This window comes from Phycodurus eques, chromosome 7 (assembly GCF_024500275.1).
Source record: "Phycodurus eques isolate BA_2022a chromosome 7, UOR_Pequ_1.1, whole genome shotgun sequence".
Lineage (NCBI taxonomy): Eukaryota > Metazoa > Chordata > Actinopteri > Syngnathiformes > Syngnathidae > Phycodurus > Phycodurus eques.
Genome location: NC_084531.1, coordinates 18,842,071 through 18,857,353, shown reverse-complemented (window position 1 = coordinate 18,857,353; position 15,283 = coordinate 18,842,071). Strand labels below are relative to the sequence as shown.

Genomic DNA, 15,283 nt, shown 5'->3' with positions numbered 1-15,283 from the left:
TAAAGTAAATCAAAACTACAGCAAAAGGTCTTGATAAATGTCACATTTGAATTTCACAAAGCATTAAACAAGAGTATAAAAATTGTTCTATAATAAAACTACATCAAACTAAAATAAAGTTAAACTACTTACCCTTTAAAGTTTATATTATTGTTTACACTGGCTGTGGCTGATTCAGGCGTATACACAACCTGGTTGCACTAAGTCAGAAATGGGCATGACTGTGTATTGATTTTATTTTGGTCTCACTAAGGTCTCACCGATTAGAATTACAGTATACATTGGGTACATGTCTCAGACTGATGTTAAACAATAGCAGTATGCCCCCCTCTCCTCCTGCCCCCTCCCACCAATTGGCAAGGGAATTTAAAACAATGGCAGTTTCTGTATCAGTTTCTGTCAGTCTGCTTTAGGTGGCTGGGTGATAAAGCACATATGTAGTTGTGCATAATAACCTACTTTTGTGATAAAATTCACTCAACTGAACTGAATTAGATTTGTTTTATACACTTGGGCTTTTGACTCCAGAATCTTTACATCTCGAAAATGTTTGGCTACAAACCACATTAGGTTACTGATAAAAAAAAAGCAATTATGGATTATAATAAGGAGCACTGATTGGGCTGAGGGTTTTCAATTCAATGTGGTATCAATTAAAAAAAGTCTATGAATTTTAATTTAAAGAAGGTCATATTCGGTGATCAGTTGAGGAGGACTTAAATGTCAGGGAGCTTGTCACATGCGAGTGTGTACATGCATGTGTTCACGATGTTCACTGAGGGTAGCCATTTTGCTGGGTCATCATGTCACTGAGCATTCATATTCCATGTCCATCATTCACAGGGTAAAAATGGCAACGTGCTAAATGCCAGTCGTTTGCAATCCCGAGTTGAAGAAATCTGCTTGTGCAGCATTTTTCCCACTTGTGGTAGATACAAGCAGGGAATCATTTATTTAGTAGCTGTAAATATCCTCATCACATTTCTACCTTGTTTGTTGCTACTTTGGGCAGGATTACTTTTGTCTGCAATATTCAAGGATAAAGTTCTTGAGGTCATTATAATCCCAGGATCCGTGAATCTAGTATTGACGCCTTTGGCTGCAATGTGCATATCAATAGGAGCCTGTAGGCGATGGCTGTAGGCTGCCATGCCTGTACGAGCATACGGTTGAGAATACAAGCCTGCGGGGTTTGTGGGAATTTTCCACTTGCTCGTCCACTCACTGATGGGCCAAAAGTCCCTTGAGTGATCATGTAGCAACATGTAACCTCAGATACCCTCCAAATGTGTTCTCACATGAATGACATCACATTTTCTAAGTGGTTCACTAAAATTAGTAGGTTTGTGTGGTTTTCTAATGTAAATGCTTTAATGAAATGACCCAGGATGCACACAATAGTAATAATAAGGTTTATAGTTATAAATTATTGTGCACACATCTACAGCGTGGATTTCATTTTATTGCGAGGAAGTCAGATGCATTCTTAACAATTCTATCGATTCAAACTTACTTGGTGAGTACAGAGGAAATACTGCATGAAGGCGATGTAACAGTAACTATATATACTTTATTTCCTCAAAACGTGCTCCTATGACAGTCCCATTTAGTCGCCAGTTGCGACAGCCACGTAAGACAGATCTAACGCTTCAAAAAAACTAAATAAAAAAAAAAAAAAAAAACATAAAATAAAAAGTACTACTTGTATAACGTAATCTACACCTTTCGTAGATGCTACTGTTCACAAATGGACAATTAACTGCTGATTCTATTTGAACTATTTTATGTAGCTAAACAAAACAGCATCGGCCACTAAAGAAAATGTAAACAGTGTCCTAGATTAATTAAACTGTAGACTTTGGCAATGCTCCCCCATTTTGTGTCAATGTTTTTTTTGTTGTTGTTGTTTTTTAATTTTGTTGCCACTCAAAATTCTGCTCTCATGTTGTGATTTTGTTCGCTGTCACAAATCCCCCACTCAAAGGACTTCAGCTTGATTAGGTAGCTCCCTCGCCGGAATAAGAAAGTCAATGAAAGGGAAAGAGTATCTAGCTCCACTTCAAATCATTCATATCTTGTTCCCCACCTTGGCCAGTAGCATGTGTGATAAGAGAACAGGGACGAGCATGTAAGGAATAAAGTGACAGGGTTAGCCCAAAGAAGCACTATTCTCCTGCTTAAAGGAAAACGACACAGTAGTCATCATATCACATTTCACTCATTCCTGGTTTCATTTTTACGACTAGGTCATTATTTTAGTTTTCATCTTTTTTGGGTCTCAAAGTAATTTTCTTCAAACTGCATAAAAATGGACCATCGTGTTCAGAAGTAGCTTCTCAGCTTTGCTCTGCTTAGAATGACAGTGCTCTGGAGAGAAGAGTGCACTGCTGCTGCAGGGTTATTTCCTCATATTATGGCAGACTCACTGCTGGAAGGTTCCAGATATCTCTAAAATCGTTCTGCCTGGAGGGATACTCTGAGATGCTACATGATTTTGTCCCAGCAAAACAATCAATTTGACAGCAGCTATTAGGAAGCTCCAAAAGATGCAACCGTGTTGCCAAGTCTTATTGGTACTAGCCTTTTCACATGGAAACAGTCCCAAGAGCGCTTGGATTTCAGTAAACAATGGGCGATTAAACGAAAAAACAAAACACAATGAACTTAAAGGAAATTATTCTCGGCAAAGATTTTAATTTAATCCTCCTAACACAAACGAGATATGTATGCTCATCATTTTTATAACTGACATTGTCACTGACAAAACCGTGGGTGGGGACACGGTTGAACCAAAAGGGGAAGAAATTCAGGGTACATCAGCAGGGGCGTGCAGAGACCTTTGGAGGAGCAGGTGCTCGAAGTTAAAAGGGGGGAACATGTAAGAAGAGTTTGAAACACCTCAGCATAGCATTGCAGGCTATTCATGAAAACAGAATAAGAAAAGACACATGCCTTAAGGACACCGGGAATTGCAGCTTCTAGCAAATTTGCTTCGTTGTTAAACGAAATGATAAACTTACCAATTAGTATTTTGTGTGCAAATTACACCTATTTTGTGGTCATATATCAGCAATTTGTGTGCATGTTGCAACTATATTCTGGCCAAAATAAAATTCCCATGTCATGGCTGGAACTCTTTACATGTTAGTGGATTTATTCTCAAGAACTGTTTTTGTTTGCAATGAAACACAATTGAGAAATTGATTTTAGAAGGGGCGGTGGTTAGCTGGTTAGCACATTTGGTTAGCACATCTGCCTCACAGTTCTAAGGACTGGGGTTCCAATCCCGGCAGCGCCTGTGTGGAGTTTGCATGTTCTCCCCATGCCCGCGTGGGTTTTCTCCGGGCACTCTGGTTTCCTCCCACATCCCAAAAACATGCATGGTAGGTTGATTGAAGACTCTAAATTGCCCGTTGGTGTGAATGTGTACGCGAGTGGTTGTTTGTTTATATGTGCCCTGCGATTGGCTGGCGACCAGTTCAGGGTGTACCCCGCCTCTCGCCCGAAGATAGCTGGGATAGGCTCCAGCACTCCCGCGACCCTTGTGAGGATAAGCGGCTCGGATAATGGATTTTAGAACATGGTCCACCTCACATTCTCAATTCACGGCATAGCATTGCTTCTCTGTCCTCAATTACTGTGTAATCATATATAGATTTTGTTTTTTACAGTGTAAAGTTAGACATTCATTAAGCACCTTCTGCAGGACAGTAAATAAAATATCTCAACAATACATTCATAACGCTCCTGATCTCGACTGAATTTACCAAGCCATTATCATAAAACGAAAATGCATTAATGAACATTGCACAACCTCTACTGAGTTAAAATACAACAATGTTAAATCACAACTGATCAGATAATTACCTAACTGTCCAATGATGTCACAAGATGGAAAGGAAATGAAAAGGAATGGAACCACTTTTTTGACAGAAATTAAGATTTCTACTTTCTGACTTCCTAAGTCCTCTGTCAAAGCAAACAAGTTACCTTTATGTTTTAAGCAAAACTAGACATTGATGGACTGCAGCTTTTGGAAAAGTGATGGACATTATTGCCAATTTGCTGACATTTTTGGAATCAAACACTAACCCAGTCATTCCCAAAAAGTGCCCAGTCTATCCAATTGGAAATTCTAAGGCCCACCAAAACCTTAAATCAAAACTCTGATCAACATATGAGGCGAGGATCAATAATTATCCAAACAATGTTCCATAAATATGTGAAACGCAGTGATTGGCTTTATTTCATTCAAATAGTTAGCAAGCAAGGTAATATCCTGTAGGTAACAATATCAGTCTTTCATCAGTGCTGCGATTTGACTTTATGACACATAGTGTATCAAAATGCTAACTTTCGATTTGGAAGGTCAGGTCAGGAGTGGAGTGACCCACCGAGTCACGCAGATATTTCCTTGCCTGTCGACTTTTCACAATCACCGACTCACTTCACATTATCATGACCTATTGTCTTACATTGTCTACATTTACATGGAGAAGAGTTACTCAACTTACATGGCTTTTTCATCCAACATTTGATCGGTCAGATTGTTCGTGTGTGAGCCATGGCATATGGTGTATTCAAGCAGAGCTCAGAAATGTGTGCCATAGCATGTTAAAAAGGATTGTAATTGTGTTAATAGCTGTAAAATTGTGATTGTGTGTATGAGTGAGGGGTAGCAGGGGAAATATTCAGTGGTGCCTTGTTTTCTTGCTCTGTTACGGTGCTTCTTATTCTGGTGAAACTTGCGTAACTTTTATGTCTGATAAATATGAATCTCCCTCGTGGATGAACAGTCCACACGGGCACGTGGAGGGACTAGGCGTATAACTTTATTAATTCCTTGATAATAGCTTATAGCTTCATACGTTTTTTTTTTTCAACACAGTTACATTAATGAAAGGTCCTAGACAAGTACACACATACACACTGAGCACACAAGAAATTGTCAAAGCGGCACCTTGGGCAGTGCCGGGGACCTAAAGACTCCCCCACCCCACCCCACCCCACCACACCCGCACGACCCTGTACATCAGCTTTAAAAAAAAGGTAATATCTTAAAGTATACTGTATGTATAAGTATTATAAACAATTAAGAAGTCCATTCACAAGTAATACATTAGTGTAGAGCAGTAGCACACATTTTTAAATCTCAGTGCACACCAAACAAAAATGTCACAAAAGTGCATAATGTATCCTGAAATAATTTTCATCTCATCTGACTTTATTCACAAAGTTACTTAGTGTGAAACTGGGCCTGTTAGTTAGCACAAAGCTTATATACAGTGGATATAAAAAGTGCGCATATCCTTGTTAAAAAGTTTTTCTGACATAAAACAAAATGAGATAAACCATTTTCCAAAGAAATCCACATTGTGACTGATAACCTGTCACAGAGCTTCACTTCCAAAACAATTTGTCCAGATTTGTCTGACTTTCCTTATTTTCAAAATGTTGTCAAGAACATTTCCGTACGACAGTCATAATCATAATTGTTCGTAAATTATGGATTCAATATTTGTCATTTTAATGTTTTTTTTTCACCAAACCTTGAAACGGTGGATGCAGCTGCAGCCTGAATCAGTACCAGTATACGACATTTCGACATTCCATCATCACAAATGTGTGTCTATGGATTAATTCACCTTTGCCAATTATGTTTTCAACCCTGGTAACAAAAAGAAAAGAAAAAGGTGAAAATAAACAACTGAGATAAAGTGGTTGCAGGAGTGTGCACACCCCCTTATAATTGGGGATTTAATGTGCTTCTGATTAATTATGTTCTGGTAGGCTTTTCCTGACATTTTTAGACACATTTTACAGCACAGGCCGTGGTCCACAGATTAATTCCACAGCATCAGAGGGATCTTATTGTTTAGAGGTATCAGTCATCATCAACTGGAGAAAATATGGCACAACAGTGACATTACCAAGAACTAGCCATCCCTCCAAAATTGATGAAAAGACCAGAAGAAAACTGGGCAGGGAGGCTGCCGAGAGGGCGACGGCAACATTTAAGGAACTGCAGGAATTTCTGGTAAATACTCACTTTTTATACATGTGACAACAATCTCCCATCTTCTTCATTTGTCTGGGCTACGGGTTAGGCAGAAGCCTGATCTTACAAAGAAAAGAAAAAAAACACTTCCCTTCTAGGGAAAAAAGGTTTCCCCAATTGAGTTATACTATAGGTCACATTAAAGGTGGAAAAAGTTTTGAAGTGATTTAGCTTGGTCTCTCTCTCTCTCTCTTTTTTTTCCCCTCTCACAATAAAACTGGCATTTGAACATGGATGTGTAGACTTTATATCCGTTGTAATCGAAGGAATTGAACTGAGACACACTGAGATCTTGAGTAATAGCTTCAGACCAATGAAAAGTCAAACTGGATATTTTCCTCTGGGACACATGATGAAATCTGACAGCACACTAATGTGCCATGGCAAAGTGGTTGGGAATTACTGATGTAGAGGACAAACATGAGCTATCAGCAAACTAATCATAAGCCTATCATAGACTATTATAAGCCACTGTATTTTATTTGTTTCATTTGATGTTCTTTGAATTTATGATTAGTATAACCACAAAACATCACCATATTATGATAAGCTCAAGAGCACATGATAGCGCCATGTTGGTGTCAGCAGAACAATCATCATTAATGTTAGAGGTCAGGGGGTGGTTCAGGAGGGGTGGGGGGTTAATTGTGATGTTGCAGCAACAACGCAGCCATGCCAGATCGTGCTGTGACATACAATGGCTGTAATCATGTTTTGTTTTGTTTGTTGTCTTTTCTGAGAGAGGACTCAGTACTTTCCGTGTCCCACTTCCACTCCCTTACGTCCCAATTCTGTGCATAAGAGACACAATGTACAGGATTCCTAAATTATGTAACACTATGCTGCTGTCTAGAGCCATACACTCATTTTAATTCATAATTTAAAGCCTAATAGATGTACTCATTCTCTTAACTCTCCTTATGATGATGGAACTAAAAGATGCGCCATTGTTGTCTTTGTTATGCTTGTAATCCCCCCCACGCAATAATGATCATGTTGGACCAATAAGTTAATATTGATGACATGGACTACTTTAAAAGCAGAGGGAGAGTTTTAATATTTACACATTTTCCTGTACAAAACTTCACCCTTTTGCAAACTACTTTAATCCCGGCCTGCCCAGACTCACCCATCCACGAGCCTCAGCACAAAGTCCCAAATGTCCATTTGGTTAACTAGCTAATTATTTGACATGCAACAATTCAGCCCCATGCGTGGATCCAAGCACGTGTTCTGAAAAGTAAAGGTTGAGCTTCTTCCATCATGATTGTGCTTATATGCTTATTGAGACTGCCCTCCCAGATCCATTTAAACCCTCCCTATTTTTTATTTGGGAATGCCAGCAACAAGGCTGTCATTTTAATCTTTCTAATGGGTTGCCTATTAATGGTAAAGAGTACCCTATTATAATCTGATATCCAGCCCGATTATGCAAATACCACTGAAACGTACACAGGTTTCCTCAGTAATGAATGTGCCGGCAATTTGTCAATGTGTGATATGTGATTAATGTGAGGTAGTACAGCTAACTGGATGACTTTCTCCACAGGGTGAGCACACAGGAGAGGGGTGTGATCGCCGATGGGGAATAATTACACATACCCTGAATGTGTCACTCGAGGATCGGGGGAGGTTGAGCCATACGACGGCTCAATGAAGCAGGAGGAGGACCAAAATCCTGACAATGAAGTTGACCAGCACTTGAGTGAGGGCTGCATGTACAGTATGACCCAGAACTTGCATTAATCTAACAGAAGCAAAGCTCCTCATTATTGCAGGCGCTTTCCTTGATAATCCAGTGTAATTGGCTCCCTGGTCGTTCGCTGCCGGTACCACAAGAAATTTCTGACAGCCATCTTCCATTTTTGTAGTGGCCCGCCAATTCAGTGGGGCGACTTTGGGTGGGGTTGTGACAGTGAGATACAAAGGGCTAGACAGAGTCATAAATCTCCCCCAAAATACAATGCTGCAAGTACACGAGGACGCTCTTCCTCCCCCATCTTTTCATTTTCCTCTACCTCCTCCTTCTCCTTTAAGCACCGAACATGCAATCTACTCAATGGTATGGCAGTAAAATTTTGACATCCAGAATGTGTGACATGTCTTCATTTGTGTGTCAGCTCATGTGGACATACATCTCAATCGTAACACATTTATAATAAATGAGCGTGCATTTTGCTGCAAACTATATGAATTTATTTGACCCACGCATGACCAGACAGTGGTAAGTGTGGTCAAGGTAAGATTTACACTGTGTTTGAGCTGACATTTTTAGACCATTTACGATTACATTCAAGTTAGCCATATCTGATAGATGGCACTGAACACCACCAACAAAGGGCAATAACAACAGCAGTAAAGAAAAAATAGAAAATGGTATATGCACCTTGTGGGTTTTACATTTTGTTGCGTGTGAGTGTACGTCAAACACCCTAATTAGATGATATCTAGCGCAGATTCTGATTCCCATTTCATTCGGATCCGATTAACTCTTTTCTACTTCCACGAACTGGAAAAAACATTGTGTCACTTCAACCATAGGTGCAAATAAAGCCTTAGTTCTACAATATCCAGGCATAAGTTATTCCTCTTTTCCACTGCATGGTACCTACACCACTCTACTCAAGGATCCTAACAGAAAGTATTTTCGCATTGGTAAAAGTACTACAAGTACTACAAAGTACTATTTCTAGTATCTACTTAGCCAAGTATGCCAAACCGATATCATGGCGCCTAACCAGTTGGTCGCCTCTCTCTATTTCTGTCTATGTTTTTGTGTTTTTCGTTCGTCTTTGGAGACATTGCACCACTTACAGTACTTACACAAGGGAAGACTTGCTAAACATTTAGGGAGTCTTCTCCGGACTTTCACAATTTTTTTTCTCTGAGTTACTCAGTGAAAGAAATATCATTTAAAAGTGGAAATGCTCTAAAAAGCATGAGAAAAAAAGAAGAGTTTTTAACATGGACTTAAAAACATTCACTCTTGGGGTTGACGTCACTTTTGTTGCCAACTTATTCCATTTGTGTGCAGCATAATAGCTAAATGCTGTTTACCATGTTTGCTTTGGACTCTGTGCTCCACTATTTGACCTGAGACTGTCGACCTCAGAGCCCTACTGGGTTCATATTCCATTAGCATTTATTTCATGTACTCAGGACCTAAACCATTTTGTTATTTATAGACCAGTAGCAGAACTTTCAAATCTATTCTCAATCTGACTGGGAGCCAATGTAAAGACTTTAGAATTGGAGTAATATGCTCTGACCTCTCTGCTCTGGTCAGAACCTGAGCTGCAGCATTCTGAATGAGCTGCAGCTCTTTAATGCTCTTTTGGGGGAGTCCAGTCAGAAGACCATTACAATAGTCAAATCTACTTGAGATAAAAGCATGGATGAGCTTCTCCTCATCTGCTTGGCACATGCAAGCCTTCACTCTGGATATGATCTTCAGATGGTAGAAGGCAGTTCTAGTACCACAACTTTGCATTGTAGAATAAACAATCACCTCCCTCAGAATCAGAATCATCTTTATTTGCCAAGTATGTCCAAAAAACACACAAGGAATTTGTCTCCGGTAGTTGGAGCCGCTCTAGTACGACAACAGTCAATTGACGGAGAACACTTTTGAGACATAAAGACATTGAGAAAAACAGTCACTGGGCAATAAAGGGTTGCTAGTTATCTGGCAATGCCAGTACAATTATTATTATTTTTTTTGACAATTGTGCAAAAAGATGCAGAGTCCTCTAGCACTTAGAGCAGTTCGAATGACTAGTCTCGCAATAGTCCGGTGCAATGACCATTGTGCAAAGGGCGCCGAGACTTCAAGGAGTGTATGCAGTTTAAAGTGACGAGTAGTGCGATAATCTGGGACAATGTTGATTGTGCAAATGTTGCAGATACTCCTCAATCAGTGTGCAAATGGGGCAGACGCTACTCTGGCATGAGTGGCCAGTATTGGTCAACAACAGGTATGCAAATAGTGCAGCGTGACGAGACTACGACAGTGAGTGCACGAGTAGTATATAATTGGCCCGACAGAAATGTGACAACAAACTCAGACAAAAGAAATTGGCAGCATGTTGCAATGGAATTTTAAGTTAGCTGTTTAAGAAGTTGATTGTAAGAGGGAAGAAGCTGTTGGAATGTCTGCTAGTTCTAGTTTGCATTGATCGGTAGCGCCTACCTGAGGGAAGGAACCGTAAGAGCCGGTGACCGGGATGTGGAGGGTTCAAGAGGATTTTGCACGGTCCTGTCTTAGTTCTGGCATCGTGCAAGTCCTCAAGGGTGGGTAGAGGTGTACCGACAATCCTTTCAGCAATTTTAATTGTCCGTTGCAGTCGGAGTTTGTACTTTTTTGTAGCAGCACCAAACCAGACTGTGATGGAAGAACACAGGACTGATTCGATGACCGCTGTGTAGAACTGCCTCAGCAGCTCCCGTGGCAGGCCGTGCTTTCTCAGAAGCCGCAGGAAGTATATCCCCTGCTGGACCTTTTTGAGGACGGAGTTGATGTTGATCGCCCACTTCAGGTCCTGAGAGACTGTAATTCCCAGGAACTTGAAGGTCTCGACGGTTGACACAAGGCAGCTGGACAGCGTGAGGGGCAGCTGTGGCGAAGGATGCCCTTGAAGTCCACGATCATCTCTACAGTCTTGAGCGCTTTCTTCTGGTTGAGATTTGAGCGGTCTGTGTGAACGATTAAATGCTATTGAATAGATGGACTGTGTTTTGTTTTCAAATCACCAGCTACAAAATAGGACTTGGTGAGAGACAACGATGACTCAAAAGTAACTATTCCTAGAAAAGTAACGTGTTACTTTGTTTGCCACTCACAATGGCGGCATTTGGGAGTAACACGTTACCGGCATCACTGCTCACCGTACTGTGTTTTTATGTTTTTGTCTCTCAAAAGTAAAGTCAAAATGGCTGTCTATTGTTGTACTAGAGCGGCTCCAACTACCGGAACGCCAGGAAGTTAGCGCACCCTGTTACTAAGCATTAGCTATGGAAGTTTATCCAGTCTCTTCTTTGCTGTTGCTGACCAACTCCTTTCAATGGACACCAAGTAAACTCAGGAGACCATTGTTCTATTTTTTGTCAATTTTTGTTAATTCTTTGGTCACGTGGTTTCAGTTTAACACAGTACAATTTTAAGTAGAAAAACAAAAAGCCCCAAACTGATGCAAGTAGAGCTGAGCCTTCATCAAGCACTGGAAATGCTGCATTACTGTCTGTCAAGAACAGAAAATTGTTGGCTGGTTGGTGGGGGCAAAGTAGTGAATATGATGCATCATCTTTTGTCTCCTCATGAGAGATTCTGGGTCAAAATGACCTCTCACACTTTTACCTGTACTTGACTCATCTTCATCTTTCTATTCAATATAGTCTTCAAATGCCTTCCTTTTGTCGATTTTTCAAAAGACAATTTTCTCTTCTTCCTCTTCTTGCATCTCGCTCAAATCCTTAAGGCATTTTTCTGGCAAATGATCACACCACACTGCTCCTCACTGTGGCTCCCTACCTTGTCTGCATCTTCAACACTAAATCCACATACACATCCTTTCCTAAGATATAGCATAAGTTATAGCATACAAATCCTGAGGAGGTCCAATGTGTGTGTGGAAGTGGGAAGAGAGAAGCAATCAAGACACCAGGCACATATATACAGCCCCTTGTCTTGTCCTCTCTCTCCCACTCTGCCTCTACCTCTATCTCCCCCACCCATGGTTCTCTGCCTGAGACACAGAGCCCTCGCTCACACTTGATATAGAGCTGAAAGGAGCAGAAGAAGCAGGGTGGCAATAGAGGAGGCAGAAGCCGGATAAAAAGGAGTGCACAGTTTTGGCAGGGGGAATAGTTGTGAGATGCCTCGAAGGGACAGCTACTCCCGCAAAGACCTGAAGGTAAGCCTGATACACATGGCTGATGATAACAGTATTGCTGTATCGCTGGGTGGCATCTGTTTGCATGATGGTGTACATTTCAGAGCAGATATCCATATCAGGATTCGTTAGCCAAATGAAAAGTGTACATCACTTGGGGAGAAAACTGTGTGGATGAGGTAGCTTGAGTGAGCAGAGAGAGGATTTAAAGCGACAAATAAGGACCAGAAACCATCTGACACCTCAAGGGAGAAGAAAAACTGTTGATGGGAAAAGTGGCTGGATTAGCCTCCTCCATCAGCGCACAATCTAATCACATCATCACATCTTGCTCGCCTCATCTTTTATCGCCGGTGTCACTGCGGCGATGCGTGCATCAGCCAGGGCTGTGCTTCTGCGTGCCCTCGTGGTTGGCGGGGGCAGGGTGATGATAGGGGTTTCTGTGACGCAAAAATGTAGAGAAGCTCTCAGCCCCCCTTGTGCGCTGCATGGTGTTGCAGTCGCGCTCGGTGCAATGCAGGACTTTACAAAGTGAAAGTGCATCTGCTTTACTGTAAGCACATGAGAAGGAGGAGAAGAGTGTAGGGACCACAGACAGCATGTTTTTGCTTTTGGCTGTTCAACGGGAGCAGGAGATAAAGCAGTGGACGCGGGGGTAGTGATATCTGCTGGTTGTGTTTTCATGAATACTTTAGGCTACACCAAAGCTTTGACTGAAAATAATGTATATTGATTCTCTTGGAACAAGCATCTCGACCACACACCCCTCGGTACTCAGTGGAAACACACATCCTGAAAGTAGTTGCTGTAAAACTTTTATGGCAATGCAGTGTGGCTGCCCAATTAATCAAGTACAGCTCCCACAAAGCCTTAGTCCGCCTGCTATTGTCTCACTGGGGAATCTAAAGGCAGGTGTCTACGTAATGTGCCGAATCAATCATACTTTTTTAATATCTCTTTTCGGGGAAAAAAAATTAATACATGAAAAGCAAGACAGCACTGCTCTCCTCGTTAACACAGAGCTAACAGTTCTAACAGCCTGATTTCAAAATGTCTTACAGCAACAAAGCCTTAGACACTTCTTTTACCGGCATAATCTTTAATGAGCCTGTTCACAGCTGCTTGTGTCATTATTGGCTATTTTAACTGCACTGGGGGAAGTGTGAACAGCGAAGACATAATGGTTTCTGATAGGCCTTTTGACCTTATTATCTGCACATCATTGTAGCGGCAACTCAGCGCTCCTCTCGTGCTGGGCTGTCATCTATGACCAGTTCTCCCTAATAAACCAGCAGAAGAGGGCAAAACTTTGTTTGTTCTGAGACTCTCCAAAGTCATTGAGAAGTGTGAATTATTAAGTGGATCTGTTTATAAAGTCAGGGTTCTATGTCTAAAGAGGACATAGGGGGAATGCCAACCGCAAAGAAAGTCCACATTTACTTACATTGCAATGTTGTTATTTTAAGAGATTTTCCAGATATAAAGATTGTATTAAGGGTCTTAAGAAAATGTGTGCATGTCCAACTTAGACACATTTTCGTCATTAATCAAGTTAACATTGTATTTCTTTATTTACTGCATGAATTCAGTATGTCTTCACGGATTCTGATGTTGGTGACTGTGTATGTAGCAAGGACAGTACCATATTTCCTGAAATAGTGTTCACCCTAATAATAGATGCCATGCCCCAATTAGTCGCTAGGTGTGTCATCCCTCTTAAACGAATAAATCTCTCAAATAGATGCCTCCTTTTTCACATCAGGGGTAAAAAAAACGGTGGCAACTGTAATCATCTCAGTTAATAAAATAGATGCTATTATTCACAGACGGAAATTAATTAGCTTCTGAGCCCTTTTGAAGTCTTTTGCTGACCAAAACAGCAATACTTACCACAGCACAGTTTGTCGGAAAAATGTGAAGGACAAAAGTGTAGAGATTCTTGTAAATGTGTCTCCTGCCTAGTATTAAACACGATATGTTCTGAGGCAACAGTGTCTTTAATGAAAATAGACTCTGATAGACCTTTTTTTAATAGTTCCATCGCTCCACAATGTTGTGTGTATGTCCATGTTTATTTTGCTGGGAGTTAACTTACTTTTTTTCACCCAGCCTTCTTTCTTGCAGTTTCTCTTGATTTCTACATATTCTTTTATTATTATTTTAAACAGTACAGTTTTAACAATGATAATAGTGAAAAAGGAGTACATCATTATGTTCAAAAAGTCAAAATTGCTAAAGAGTGGCCTATCAGATTGTCATCGGGTGGCGACAATATACTGCGTGTTCCTATCTACTCGTCTTTGAAGATTAACAGTGTATAATTCAACTTTGGAGACAATATTAATGCAAACTTGGTGCTTGATGTTGCATGAATATATTAAGCTGTCTAAAATTGCTTATATAATTCGATCACCCCATAGAAAACACACTCATAAATCAACCAATGCAAATTCAACTGCACCTACGACTCTAAGCATCAAGATTTATAGTACGGCCCACTCCCTGATTCACCCAAAACCTCGCTAGCGGATATATTTCTGCTTTGGGATAGTGCAGCATGTGTGACGCCATCATTCACCTTTGGAACTGCTCTAAGTGCTCGAGGACTCTGCATCTTTTTGCACAATTGTCACAAAAAAATAAAAATAAAAATTGTACCACCATTACCAGATAACTAGCAACCCTTTATTGCTCAGTGACTGTTTTTCTCAAGGTATTTATATCTCAAATGTGTTCTCTGTAAATTGACTGTCTGTTGTCGCACTAGAGTGGCTTCAACTACCGGAGACAAATTCCTTGTGTTTTTTTGGACATACTTGGCAAATAAAGACGATTTTTACTTTTTGATTCTGATTCTGGAGTGATATTTCAACTACTCCCTCTTTTTGCTTTAGGTATTGTCTTTTGACTTCACACATACACTGGAGCTGCAAAGTCAATGGACTTTGCTGGCTGCTGGGAATTGCATCTGGGCTCTGTATTTGCAAAATACTACAATGAGTAGAAATAGGTTCAGGTCACCTTTGATACTGCAGTTACTCAACAGAGCAAGAACATCCATTGTCTTCAAGGCTGACTTGCAAGAAAGTAGTGAGTAGGTTTACCCAAAAGATCATACAATCGACTTGCTTTCTATAACCTTGTCTTTTATTTATTGGGAGTCTCTTGGTTGAAATCCAGCTGGTAATCTTTTTAGATTTGTATTCAAACTCACACTTGTTCTAGCCAAATACTAGAGCTGTAGTCATGGTAATGTGCTGCCTTCAATGTTTAAAGTAATAGTTGTTCTTTTCAGTGTTATTGCAATGAGTGAAATTGTTTAAATGGTTGCATTGGT

The 15,283-nt window shown here is 40.5% G+C and overlaps 1 protein-coding gene across 1 annotated transcript in view; it reads left to right on the top strand.

Annotated features, from left to right (window-relative positions):
* The first annotated feature begins 11,812 nt into the window (after nucleotides 1-11,812).
* The window catches only part of kcnj5 (potassium inwardly rectifying channel subfamily J member 5), a 32,242-nt gene continuing 28,771 nt past the window's right edge, over nucleotides 11,813-15,283 (top strand). The window contains exon 1 of the mRNA XM_061682177.1: nucleotides 11,813-11,967. The gene's annotated coding sequence lies outside the window, so the exon portion shown is untranslated. The remainder of the gene's footprint in view (nucleotides 11,968-15,283) is intronic.